Raw genomic sequence first — 15,385 nt, 5'->3', positions numbered from 1 at the left:
AAATAAAAAACAAACAGGAGTCTGTATTAATTTACAATAGACAGCTGTAAAAATAACACAATTCTTGCTCTTTTAAAAATATATAATTATTTATTTGTTTGGATACTCAAAAATAAATTTCCGGGTAAACCTTTGTTGTGACTGCTTCTTGCTACATAAAACTAACAGGTCTCATGTCACACATAGGCTCTGTGATAAGACGGGAACTTGTTTGGTTTTGTTCACACTGAAACCAATAAGCTGTACGTTTGCTACCCTTGGCCAATGTTTTTGACAAATTGTCCTTTCGGTGAACTTTGCCGACTATAATATCATTATAATAGCAAGAAACACCTCCATCCCAAAGGCTACTCACTTCCAAGGTGTAACCATGCCTCTCTGAGCTTGTGTTTTATTTTTTTTTCTGGTCTATAGCTTTAAAGCAAAGTGAGAAAATTTTGCATCAATCATAACCAAGATATTCATAACTAGATTCACTCAAGATCAACCTAAAAGAAAATAATATAAAATAGCTTAAGGCAGGGGGAAGATATTAGGGAAGGTATCATTGCGAAGGATACCTTCTGACTTCTGGGATCAGCCGGTGGGCTGAGCCTCTCTTCCCCCCATTGGGATGACTTTGAGCAAGACTTGGTTATACCAAGTGCCTCCTCATGAAACTTAGAAATTTCTATAGAGTCTTTTTATACCTTTTAATGCATTTATAGCCAGGCTGAATTACTCATACTTTTGGTATATGTATGTGCTTTGCAGACATTGAATTTATCACTGGCAACCGAAAGAACTTATGTACTTGTTGCTTCAATAAACTGTACTAATCATTAATCTAGCTGTGGTAGTTGTCATTGAATGTGACCAAACTCTTTAAAGTGTGGCCATGGTAATTCATGAAATGCAACTAAAGTGAAGATGTTTTACATTATTTGTGCATCTGTAATCATGATAGTTCAGTACCCTGAACATGACCAGACTTATAAGAGCTAATCGGGCATCATTCTCAATTTCTTTAACCTTTAACACAATACCATGTAAACACAATAAAACATATAATATGTATTTCAAGTTTTTGTATTTCAAGTTTGAAAGCCCTTGTAGCAATCCATTTGATTGTATCTTGTAATTAAAATTTTTATCATGTAAACATGTTAAAATGATTAAAACTTGCTCTATGATACCCTGTTCCAGTCAAAGCAATATGTCTTTTCTATGTTTATAACTCTTATCTAACTATCTACATTAATATCAACATCAATACAGAATATTTATTTTAGGGATAACAGAAATGATTACTGTGCAAGTCCTTTAAGTAATTCAAATAACATTAATACATGATCTTATAAATATAGTCCTGTTAAATAATCATAGAAGTACAGTAAGGAACTCTTGGATAAAAATGGAAAAAAAAAAAAAAAAGTTGTCAGTTTCTGAGTCTGACAATCTTATTGAAATTGACAATATTATTGTTTTAATACTCGTAGTAAAAGACTATTGTTGTTCATTTTGTACCATCTTTAAAATAGTCTATTATTTCCAGCTGACAGATTTTACAACACAGATACATTTCTTTACACTGTAACTAGGAGGTTTATATCAAAAATGTGATCTGAATTTGAAGAAAAATTAAGCAAAGTGAGAAAAGATCTCTTACTGTATTTTGAATACATAATTAGTTTGAGGGTGTAAAATGGTGACTACCATTACAGGCGCATTAAGAGAATCTGTTCACATTAGACATATGTAAACACCTTGAATTAAATCATTGCTTGTATCTCTGATGTATATCAAAAATATCTTATAAGAATTGTTTAAATATAAATATTTGAAAAATATTTAGGAAGATGTTTCACAGTAGCTCATGTGACTGACTAGGTGAAAACTTTAGCATTATATACTACTTCACATAGAAAAGTTTTTCATTATTTTTCAAAGTTCCTAAATATTGCTAAACTGTCAAACAAATACTGTTTTATTTACACAATGAGATAAAACCATATCTCATTTTGAGATTAGATTCCGGTTGACCTATTCAATTGGTCAGCCAAGACACTCCTTGGTCTGCGGTCCAGGTATCATCCACCTAAAATTTCAGCCTTTTAATTTAAGAAGACCACTTTTGGAGAAAGCTTTTTTTTTTTTTTTTTTTTTTTTTCTTTGGGGGGTGGGAGGGGGGTAAGCCTGTGCTTTTGAGTGGAATTATAGCAAAGCACAGTGATCTCAACAGTGATGGTTTAATGTAAGTTGTCAATATTTTCACCCAGGAAGTGTAACTCATCTGGTCTATATATTTCTCAGTATCAAGAGATTTTCCCTATTATTCATCATAGACAATACTAGGCAATGGTACATTCTGGCCAAGAACACTTCCTAAACCTTTTATTTATTTATTTATTTTGAAGCTGAACTGCTGGAGAGCCAGCTATAAAGATGTCAAAAGAGGAGGTGTCATGGGACTTTGACTCTTACTCCAGAACCTGTTCAGAATAGTACTATAGTTTATGAAAGAGCTCTTCACTCTCTGCAATGTTCAGTTCATAGCCTTCCATAATTTAAGTGGACTACCTGTTCTTCAAAGGTGCTTAAATTATGTAAGCAGTCAATAAAGAGAGGTCAAGATTGTTCTCTGAAAGCCAATAAGGGACTGTAGACTTCTTCACTTTATGGAGCATATCTAAAATCACCTTACACTGACATGCTAAAAGTATAAAATAACAAAATCAATGTACAGTTGAGGTAGGAAACAACTTACTGAGATCACGTAGGCAAAGATTGTGCTCAAACACTGTCAGCTAGAGAGGCTACTTATGTTTGTGTTCAACTGGGTTTTCATTATCTGCCCAAATGAAGACTCTACAACTTATCAGGGCAATCTGTTGCAATGTGTAACCACCCTCAAACTAAAAAAGTGTTTTCCTCTGTTCAGATGGAATTTCTTTTTTTTTTTCATCTTGTGCCCATGGACTCTTATAGTATCTCTGAGCACCATTGTGAAGAATCTGAATCCATCCTCTTTGCAAACTCCTTTCAAGTGCAATAGACATTGATGAGATTCTACTCGGAGCCTTCTCTTCTCCAGGCTGAACAGTCATAGCTCTGTCAGACTTTCCTCACAAGAGAGATTCTTCAGTCCCTTGATTATCTTGATGGCCCAGTGATGGACTTGATCCAGTGTGTCACTGTCTCTTGCATACTGGTAAGCCCAGAACCAGACATATTACTCCACGTGTGTACTCACTACTGCTGAGAACAGACATGACCCCTCTGCTGGCAATACTCCTCCTCATGAAGCCTACTGCAACAGTCTACTTTGGTAGACTACTAGGAAACATGCTTTTGTCCACATAAAAATTCTGAGATCTGAGTCTGCTCTGGTAGACTATTAAGTAATTTGTTCTCAAAAATGTTGTCTGTGCCTTTGGTTTTACTTTCATTCTTTATTTCTTTTTCAGAGAAATTAGCTCAAAGAAGAGAGCCAACATGAAAGCCAACATGTAATGGAGTGTTGACTCCATTACAATGTGGCTAAATTATGAACAGCTGCCTGCAATATATATCTATTGAATGCATAGGCTGACAGAGAAGGCAAAGTCTCCTTCTGTAAGATTTTGAAAGTCTTGAACATTACATTTTACACATTAATGATCATCATAGGATTAGGTGCTATTGCAGAGTGAGAGGTTTATCAGGACTGCTTAAAGTAGCCTTACACAGTCTTGACATCTATTCCAATAATATATTAAGAGTTTCAATAAAGGTTTTGTATTCAGATGCTTACTTTTATACTCTTTTCTCATTTTTATTGTACTAGCTAAAAAACAACCAGTCCTGCCAGACCATAATTCATTTTCTGAAAACATATAAGGTGATGGTCCTAACATTGGAAAATTAAGTCTTCATTTTCTTTATCTTTTTTTATGGCACCTGAGGAAATCCACTTTACTTCAAAGCAGGTGTTTTACAATTTTCAGTTTGGAAAATAACATATATGTATCTTTAGTAAGCTTTGCTTTGTCACTCTCAAGCAATCACAAAAAGAAACACAATGAGTGTTTATAGTTTATCTATTACCATAGACCTTCTTTGGCTTTTCTATTGGCAGTAGTATCATTGTAAAAGGTGCATATCTCTCAAACTGAAAACCCAGTTGTCCAGTATTAGCCATGCAGCTGTGAGAAATAAATGTTAAGGACTACATGAGAAGAAATCTCCTCAAACTCATAGGATTATTTTACTGATGTGACAAACCTGAAATGATTCCATATTTTACTGTGAAGGTTGTGGATGATTCTCTACAGACAACTTAAAAAAATGAATAATAGATGGTTACTCTCATCTGTTATGTAGTTTGAATGGTAACTGGAAAGATGTTGTGTAAGACACTATCTGTCAAGCCCATGCTTCTTCATACACTTCATTTTTTTTTCCTCTGTTCTTACTTAAACCAGCAAATTCTCCCATCTTCAGCCATTTTCCATAAATTTTATTGTTCTATTAATATCATATAAATCTTTCTCAATACCATACACATAAGCAGTGGACAACCAAAGAAAGAAGTTAAATTTTAACAATAAAGAGAATATGTTCATGTATACACATCATGAAAGTTTCCAGACAATCAATGACTTTACAATGGTCTTTGCAAAATTCGTGCTACTTTAAATAAATAAATAAATAAATATATAAATAAAATTAATCTAGCTGTGGTAGTAGTGTTTTGTTCTGATTTGCTTTTAATGACTCAAATTTAATTAACTATTGATGTCTAAGTTTCATTTATGGGTTTTCAGTCTTATAGCTCTCTCTAAAAAGACTGCAGTATATGTTTCTGAGTATAATGTTAAAGGAGATAAGCAGCATTTTTACTTGGAGAATATGACTAAATAATTATTACAATCAAAATCCAGCAGAGAAATGATGAATTTTCTTTGCTTGTTTGCTTGTTTCCTGAATGATCATTAGAGTTTCTTATGGGAAATACTTTGCTAATATGACTCAGCAGGATATATTTTGTTGAGAAAAGCTAAATTTAGATTAAACTCTTGGACCATTTGAACCACTTCAATGATAAAGTCTTGATTCTGTGAGTGAGTTCAAAAAGATAATTCAGTTTCATTTACATACATCTCCTGCCTTTGTAGACTAAATTTTAATATCAGTTTGAGAAAAGAGTCAAAGAAAAGACATACTGAATAAAACTTAATTTAAACTTAATCTGAATTTACTAGCATTTCAGCCATAAACTGGTTATTTAGAAGGGGTTACTTATGCACCATTTATTTTTAAATGGTGCATTATTGTGTTCCCAGAGAACAATCAGTGAATAGAAAAGGTTACAGAAGTAGTATTAATGTCTGCCTAGAACTATACTGATTTATTTTAAAATAATAATAATAATAAAATGAAAACCACAGGGAAGCAAGCTACTAAGCTGTATAACTTGATTAGGTAAAAAGAGCATTAAATGTGAAAATCCTGAACTCTTCAGCTTTGCAATTCTGCATAAAAATGAGAGATTAGGTAGGAGCAATATGAGCATTACACTTGTAATATATAGGTCTAATTACAATAAATTTAGAAAAGTCTGTGTGTAATACGCAGAAAGTAGATTAAGGATGTGTGGGAATTATGAAATAGCTAGGCTTCTTTAAAGCTTTAGATGTGACAGATAAAACTAATGTATTTTTCATGTGACATCTATGAATATGCTTTGAGTTTTTTGTTTTTGTATCAAGTGTATGAAATTTAATTAGTAAGAATAAGCTAAAAATAGGAAAAGAAAATAATGAGAAAAGGCTGAAGTCCAAACTGAATAAAATCCATGCAGTAACTTGAGATGAGATACTTACCTAAGTGCACAAACAACTTTAAAAGAACACTCCAACATTACTGGTCCTGCAGTCAGTATTGACTGATATTGAGTACATGATATAATTCCTTCTTTTCCCAGTGAGAACTATGTGGCCACTTTCATCCTAAATACATATTTTATAAATGAAGTCACAACTCAATATGAATTTAGTAATAATTATAATAGAAATTTTTATAAAAGGGCAAGTAAACAGTGCTGGCTGTGCGGGGAATCTATGCTCTACCAAGACATAAACATGAACATCGAACCTTCTAAATATACAGAATATTGCTTTTACATACTAAACCTGAGTATGCCTATACGTATGTACAATCAGAAAAGGCTATTACTATCAATGTCCATGACTGGGGGAGCATAGTTGGCCTGGCTGAAGTGCTCACATATCTTCCATGATTTATAACAGCCTCCATTTTCCATTCCTTTTATTGATTACAAACACCGGAAAATTCCAGGGCTAGTCGTGGGAACAGTATGTCTCACTTTAAGTTGTTAAGCAACTCAGTCTTCGGGCCTTATGTATTCTAATCTTCCTGGATTGAAGAAAAACCTATCCATCTCCTCTTCAAGGCCAATAGGGCCTGGGTCAAAAAGGCATGTCCAGGTCACCAGGGGGCGTAACAGCAAAGGCCTCTGATGGCAGTAGCAGCGGGTGGGGGGGGGGAGAGGGGCGATGGTGTAGCAGAAGGATCAGTGGACGAGCCCGCAGCTCCCTCACTGTGTGGCAAACCACACGTTTCTGATTGTGTCCCCACATGGTTCTTTAAGGCCTCAGAGACTGCTCGCCAGGTGCTGAGCAATCCCACCGCAACCTTGTTGGTTTTAGTTGCAGAATCCCACACCTTGACCTCAATTTGGTCCCATATTTCAGGATCATAAACTGACTGTTAATAAGGAGAATAAGCTGTAAGGTTACCAGGAGAGTCTTTGTTTCTAAGGACGTGCATGTGTGATTCCCCATAATGCACACCTGCTTACCAGCGAGGGGCAGTTGTGTGCGCGGGTCTGCTTCTCTCAGCTTGAGCTTCTTCCCAGCTCCAGTGTGCCTATTTCCTGTGACTTTCTGTATGAACTTCTTTGAGTGGTTTGCTGAGTTTAGCTGAACCTATCTTCATGAGGCGATCAATGTGTCTGTTCCTGTCCTGGTCTCCATTCTGCTAGCCGGTCCCTATTCACTCCTTTCTACTTCATTATATTGTGTTGCCTTTTTTATCTTGAGGACAGATTCCCTTATACCCTTCTCCCCACAGCAGTCCTTTTCAAAACCAGCTAGTTGTTGGTCAAACAACTTTGCATATAACAGCAACAGCAAACATCCAGCAACTTCCATGCCTTAATGGCTGGAGAACAAGCAACCCCAGAGGGCATGGAGTCTCCTTCTTTGCTGCCTCTAAACTCTTTTACATTCCTGATGGCCCCATCATTAAGAGTCTGATGATGAGTCTTATCAACCACGGGGCTTGTCGACCCCCATGACCACACTCCTACATCTCTCCCTTCTTTATTAATAGCAACCATCTTCTTGACATGAATTATTATGCCATATATCACACTCCCTTTAATGACCATTGGAATTGAACTTGTCCTTTACATGTTATTTTTGCTTATCACCTCAGTTCCTTTACTTTCTACAACACTGATTTTCTTCAATTTTATTATTCATTATTGCAAAAAGGGTTTCTAATTTTGTCATATGTATTACTCAGAACCACAGTACTTTCAGTGACTAAACAAGACCAAGTGCATTCCATGTCTACTCTATTTTGTCTTCCCTATTGCAATATTGTTCATTATTCTTTCATAATTTTTGCAGAATGAATTTTAACATCCCCAAATGTTCCACTGATAATTAACAATAGCATCCCATCTGGTGCCAGCAGGCCTGGTCTCATGTAGACCTTCCCGTGATCAACAAACTCAAAGTTCTAACAGTGGCACCAATCTCAGAGCCATGTATTTATTGATGAGCTGAGTCTGTCTGTTGATGTTGATCCTTGCTACTGGAAGGACAGAGACAAACACATGCCGTGCCCCTGATCTTTTAATCAGTCTCCCCAAAGCCCTAAAGTCCCTTTTGATTGCCCTTGGACTTCTCCTTGCTACCTCATCATTAACAGCTTGAAAAAACAGTAACAGGTAGTAGTCAGAAGGCCATACCAGGTGAGTGGCATTTCTAACAATGTCTCTTACCCAAGCCCCAAGGAGGCAGCATACTTCCCTGTGGGTTGCGTCCAGACAGCAAATTGAGCCCTTTGTCCCTTTCAGAAGGGAGTCCCCCATGATGATAACCTTTCTGGATGGATGGATGGAAGATATAGTGATGCGGGGGGTAGGTTGCCTTTCCTTAGGCACCCTTTCCAACCAAGATGGGCTTTTGTCTACATTGTATTTTCTTGACTGTAATGTTCTAGAGCCTCATACCTGTTGTGTAAGGGTAGCTGGAAAGGTGAGGTAGGCAGGGAAGGGGCTCACCTACCACCTCGAGCAGAAACCTGCTTCCATCCCTCCCCTCTCCCCCTCTCCGTCATGTCCTAGGTGCCCTCCTACTGCCTGGTTGTATAGGGGAACCTTTGTTTCTTGTCCAGTGGCTGGCTCATTAGTCTGTGTCAGGGAGGGCAGAGCATGCTTCCACCAGTCAATTTCCCTCTCTGACTCCCTGATGCTCCTCAGCCTACTCACCTCTTCCCAAAGCTCTGCCACGAGGCTGAGCAGTTCTTCAACCTGGGTACACCTCCCACAGGCATACCCACCACTGCTGCTGTCAGACATTGACAGAAGACTCGGGCACACCCTGCAGCCCAAGACCTGGATGCCCATGTTTTTTCTCAAGACCTCTGTCTGGGTAGCCACATCGGTAGCTGTGGCTGGAGAGGCTGCAAGGAGTGCAGAACTCATGGTTTTCTGCTGGGCAGATACTGTGCTTGGGCTCTTCATGAGCAGGTTACAAACACTGTTGGAAAACCACAGTGACAGCATCCTCTCTGCCTTTGCCCACTGCCACACCAAATGCCATGCCATACCCCGATTGCCCGCTCTGCTTGACATGCTCCTAGTCACTCACACTTCCCAGGGGCTTCCTTTGTACAGGGGAGAGGGAAAGGGGGTAGGGATGGGGGGAGGTGCTTCTGGATCCGCCCACACCTAATCAGCTGCCCTCAAGAGGGCTGTCTGTTCCTGGTGGCACCCTTGACTACCTTGAGTGGCCTCAATACAGGAAAAAACCCTGCCCACCTCAATCCTCAGCTCTGCTGCAGGACACATCTGCCCCAGAGCCGATCACCTCAGCTTCATGAATCAAGAGGTCAGGAAAGCTCAGTAGAGGTCTCTTTAATAAAGACAGTTTTGTAATAGGAGAACAGCAATTTCACATAGATACAATAATGTACCTTATTCTTATGTAAATGTAACTTATGATTAAATGTGCGTTATAGATCATGAGTGTGAGTCTCACTCCAGAATAAAAGATATTGCTACAGATTCTTAGCTGTTTGTCTCAATACAACAACTCAGCTTGTAACATGAGTGTACATAGTTCATTTGCTAGTACTATTCACGGCCTGTGTTTATTCAATGAATCATGGGGTGATTCAGGTTGGAAGTGATTTCAGAAGGTTTCTAGTCCAATCTCTGCTTGAAGCAAAGTCAGCTGTGAGGTCAGACCAGATTGCTAAGGCTGTATCTATTTGGGACTTAAAAACCTCCAAGGCCACTTATATTCATAGGAGATTGGCCAAGATATAATTTGTATCACAAAAGAGGAAGAAAATATGCAGCAGGACATCTGGATTAAGCCACTGGCTTTATCAGAAAGTTTATGAATCTGAAAATATTCAGTGTTGGTATAGTCACAATTCAATAGAAGCCACTGGATTAGAGATCCAGAGAAAATATGAAGAAAGGCTATGACTTTTGGAAGAAGGCACAGACAACTCAGGAGGACTACAAATATAGTGGGTTATTCAGGGAGAAAATACATAGTGATGAAGGATAAGGAAAAGGCTAAGGTACTCAATGCCTTCCTTGTCTCAGTCTTTAGTAGTAAGACCAGTTGTTCTGTGAGTAGCATGAGTAGCAAGCACCCTGAGCTGGAATGCAGGGACTGGGACCAGTCAGCAAATGTGATGCTCATTTATAAGAAGGGCCAGAAGTAGGACCTGGGGAACTACAAGCCTGTCAGTCCGACTTTGGTGCCAGGGAAGGTTATGTATCAGACTATCTTGAGTGACATCACAAAGCACATACAGGACAATCAGGTGGTCAGTCATAATGGGTTTGTGAAAGGCAGGTCCTGCTTCATTAACCTGATCTTCTACAACATAGTGACCCACTTAGTGAATGAGGAAAGGCTGTGGATGTTGTCTACTTAAACTTTAGCATAGCATTTGTTATGGTTTCCACAGTACTGACTGCAGTTCCCACAGCATTCTCCTGGAGAAACCAGATGCTAATGGCTTGGATGGGTATGCTGTTCACAGGGTAAAATGCTGGCTGGATGGCTGGGCCCAAATGGTTGTTGTGAATGGAGTAAATCCAGTCGGTGTCTAGTCACAAGTGGTATTCCCCATGGTTCAGTACTGGGACCAGTATTGTTTAATACTACTATCAATTATATCGATGAGGGGATCGAGCGCACCCTTGTTATGTTTGCAGATGACACCAAATTGGGTGGGATTGTTAATCTGCTTGAGGGTAGGAAGGCTCTGCAGAAGGATCTGGATAGGATAGATTAATGTGTTGAGTCTGAGCATATGACATTCAAAAGACTAAATGCCAGGAGCTGTTGCAACAACCTTGTGCAGTGGTATAGTGTTGGTGAAAAGTGTCTCAGAAGTTTTCTGGCAGAAAAAGACCTGGGGGTGCTGGTCAACAGCTGGTTGAATATGAGCCACAATTGTACCCAGGTTGCCAAGAAAGCCAGTAACATCCTGACTTTTGTCAGAAATAGTGTGGCCAGCAGGACTAGAGAAGTGATTAACTTTCTCTTTACTCAACACTGGTGAAACCACACCTTGAGTACTGCATTCAGTTTTGAATATAAAAAGGATATTGAGTTGCTCAAATGTGTGCAGAAAAGAGCAACAAAGCTGTTGAAGTGACTAGGAAACAAATGTTTTCCTAGGAACAGTTGAGGGAACTGGGTTTATTTAGCCTAGAGAAAAGGAGGCTGAGGGGGTACCTCTTCACTCTCTACAGCTACCTGAAAGGAAGTAGTAGTGAAAAGTGTGTCGGTCTTTTTTTTTCTCAGGTGACAAGTGATAGGATGTGAGATAAACAATCTCAAGTTGTTCCAGGAGAGATTTAGATTGGACATCAGGAAGACTTTCTTCACAGAAAGAGTGGTTAGGCATTGTAACAGGCTGCCCAGGGAGGTAGTAAAGTCCACATCACTGGAGGTACTTACAAAACGTGGATGTAGCACTTAGGAGTATGGTTTAGCAGCAAACGTGATAGATAGGTGGATAGTTGGGCTTCATGATCCTGAAGTTCTTTAAGGTCTTTTCCAACTTAAATGATTCTATGATTAATGCTTGTTTGTTTCCGTAAGAATATTAATTAATTTTAGAGTGATAGAAAAAAATCTAGTGAATCTTTTGGAAAACTAGTAACTAACATATTTATTGATGTCTTTTTTAATCAGAAGAAAAAAAATAATAATGAATATTCATAAAAAAAAGGCTTGACACAAATAAAGATAAAATAACGTCCATTATTCTTGACAGAACAGCTAATCCTAGTTACCTACTGCTAGGCACATGAAAGAGAAGAAAAGTATCAGGAGTGGTCAGCATGGATTCACTAAGGGGAAGTCATGTTTGAGAAATCTGATAAGCTTCTATAATACCCAGATGGATGAATAAGGTGAAAATGGGTGATATTTTATATCTATATCACCATAAGATCCAACACCGTGCGCCATAAGATCCTCACAGGCAAGGTGTTGATGTATGGGCTGGATGGACAGATAGTGAGGTAGATTCAAAAATGATGGAATGGTTTAGTCCAGAGGGTGGGGATCAGTGGAACCAAGTCTAGTTACAGGCTAATAACTAATGGTGCACTCAGGGGTCAATACTGAGGTAAGTCCTGTTCAACAACTTTGTTAATGATCTGGATGATGGGGCAGGGTGTACCCTCAACAAATTTGCAGATGCCACAAAACAGTGAGTGTTGTGCTGCAATTCAGAGGATCCTCAACAGCCTGAAGAGGTGGGCTGACAGGAACCTCATGAAGTTCAACAAGGAGACTTGCAAAGTCCTGCATCTGGGGAGCAACAAGGTACCAGTACATGTGGGCGGCCACCCAGCTGAAAAGCAGCCTCACAGAAAAGGACGTTGGGGTCCTGGCTGACATAAAGTTTAACATGAGACAGCAATGGGCGCTTGCAGCAAAGAATTTAACAGCTGTATTAGGCACAGTATCACCAGCAGGTCAAGGGTGGTGATCTTTCCCCTCTATTCAGTACTGAGGTGGCCTAACCAGGAGTACTGTGTCCAGTTTTGGGCCCCCAGTACAAGACAGACATAAACATACTAGAGGCCAACAAAGGACCTCCAAGATGATCAAGGGACTGGAGCACTTCCCCGAGGAGAAAAGGCTGAGAGAGTTGGGACTGTTCAGCCTAGAGAAGAGAAGGTTCAGGTGTCATCTTGTCAGGGTGTGGTGTTTTTACTCTGGTGGGCAACTGAACTCCCCTGGAGCAGCACAGGGGAACAGGGGATGGGGGCTACAGTCAGTCTATAACACTTCATCCCTGCCAGTCCTTCACAGTTACCCTCTTCCCTCGCTCCACATGGGGTCCCTCCCATGCGATGCTGTCCTTCCTGAACTGATCCTGTGTGGGCTTCCCACAAGCAGAAGCTCTTCAAGAACTGCTCCAATTGTGGGTCCATACCATGGAGTCCATCCATCAGGAGTAAACTGCTCCAGCATGGGTCCCCCAAGGGCAGCAGCTCCTGCCAAGTCACCTGGTCCTGTGTGGTTCCTTCTCCACAGACTACAGCTCTGGCCCAGAATCTGTTCCTGTGGGGGTTTTCTGTGGGCTGCAGCCTCCTTCAGGGCAGATCCACCTGCTCCTCCATGGGTTGCAGCATGGAAATCTTCTCTGAGGTGGTGTACCATAAGCTGCAGGGGGACAGCATGGTCCTCTCAACAGGCCACAGGGGAAATTTGGCTCCAGCGCCTGAAGTATCTCCTCCCCCTCCTTCTTCACTGACCTTGGCATCTGCAGGGCTGGTTCTCATTCCTCACTCTCTCAGTTGCTCTCAGTTGCTGTTGCATGGCAGAATGTGTTTTTTTTTTTTTTTTTTTCTGGTTTTTTTTTTTTTTTTTTCCCCTTTCTTAAATATGCTCTCACAGAGGTACAACCAACATCACATTGGTTTAGCTCTGAGCAGCGGTGGGTCCCTTTGGAGATGGCTGAAACTGATCCTTATATAACATGGGGAAGCTTCTGAATTCTTCTCACAGAGACCACCCCTGCAACCCCCAGCTACCAAAACTTTGCCATGTAAACCCAATACACAAAGATTTATATAGACCTGAAATGTAGGTGCAAAGAAGAGAGAACCAGAGGACAAGCTCTTTTCAGTGGTGCCAGGAGAAGAGGAAATGGGCACAAAGTGGAACACAGGCATTTCCATCTAAATGTAGATGGAACACTTTTTATTGTGAAGGTGAGGAAGTAGTGACACAGGTTTCCCACAGAGACTGTAGAATCTCCCTCCATGGAGATCTTCAAAAGCTGCCTAGTAACCTGCTCTAGGCATCCCTGCTTGAACAGGAAAATTGGATGAGATGACCACCAGAGGACCCTGCCAACCACAACTGTCTGTGATTATAATATTTCTCACCAACATATTTTACTACTTAGTAATTTAAGAAAAAAAAAAAAAAAAAAAAAAAAAAAAAAAAAAAAAGATAAGGTATACCTTTACTAACGGCCTGTATTTCTGAATTTATTTATGACAAAAATACTGAACTTAATAGCTGAAGTTACACATATGTGTCACAGTTAGAAGGGTACAAACAATACATATAAAATCATTTCTACCTTTGAATTAAATTGCCTTTTTGTACTATATAATCCAGAGAGTGATGACAATTTATCTAGTAGCATAGCCAATAATTAGTCATTTCTAGGATGATTTCCTTCTGCCTTTTAGCTATTATAAAAGCCATTTTAATCTCTGTATACATTTCTATTGTAATATTTTAAATAAGGTAATATACTTCGATATGTAGGTTTCACTCTATTATTAATGATTACATCAAAATTAAAAAAGGTTTAACAAACAAATTTACTGCAGTACACTACAAGTTTTACAGAACTTATTAATAGGTATCAAATGGTTCAGGTCCAGTCTTCCTAAACCGGTTGTTGTGGTTTAGCCCTGCTGGGCAGCTAAGCACCACACAGCCACTCACTCACTCTCCCCATGGTGGGACTTGGGAGAGAATTGGGAAGGTGAAAAGTCAAGAGCTCAAGGGTTGAGATAAAGATGGTTTACTAGGTAAAGCAAACACTGTGTGTACAAGCAAAACAAAATAAAGTAGTAATTCACTACTTCCCATCAGCAGGTAGGTGTTCAGCAACTTCCAGGAAAGCAGAGCTCATTACATATAATGGTTACCTGGTAAGACACATGCTTTCACTCCAAATGTCCCCTCTCCTTCTTTCCCCCAGCTTTTATTGCTGAGCATGATGTTATATGGTATTGAATAAAGGCTAAAGCTCAACTGTGCCATTGTGGTAAGAGACAATAAAAAATGTTTTTATAAATATATTAACAGTAAAAGGAGGGCCAAGGAGGATCTCCATCCTTTATGGATGCAAGGGGAAACATGACTACCGAGGATAAGGAAAAGGCCAAAGTTCTCAATTCCTTCTTTACGTCTGTCTTTACTAGTCAGAACAGTTATCTTTGGGTTACTTAGCCTCCTGACTCTGAAGGGGGATGGAGTTATAGTTGGGCTTGCACCAGTGGGGCAGCACTCTAGCACTGATGAAGACTGGGAGGCCTCCTACCCCCTTAGGGTGAAATTGGCATGCTCAGTTCACTCCCTGAAATGTCTGTACACCAAAGCACACAGCATGGAGAATAAGCAGGAGGAGTTAGAAATCCATGTTCGATCACAAGATTATGGTTTGGTGGCAATTACAGAGACGTGGTAGGGCAGCTCACATGGTTGGAATGTGGTCATGGATGATTATGTCCTTCTCAGGAAAGACAAGCCATCAAGGTGAGGTGGTGAAGCTGCTATTTACATTAGAGAACAACTACAATGTATTGAGTACCATTCAGGGGTGGATAAGGAGTGAGTTGAGAGTCTGTGGGTGATAATTAAGGGGCAAGGTGGCATGGATGATACTGTTGTGGGTGTCTATTGATGACGCCTTCTACAGACAGCTGATAACAGCTTAGCAATTACAGGCCCTGGTTATAGTGGGGGATTTTAACTACCCTGATATTTGCTGGAAGGCCTACTCAGCCAGCCAGCCACAGTCCAGGAGGTTGAGGTTC

The sequence above is a fragment of the Aythya marila genome, assembly GCF_965140915.1.
Source record: "Aythya marila genome assembly, chromosome: 1".
Taxonomy (NCBI): domain Eukaryota; kingdom Metazoa; phylum Chordata; class Aves; order Anseriformes; family Anatidae; genus Aythya; species Aythya marila.
Note: the sequence above shows the minus strand (reverse complement) of the source record.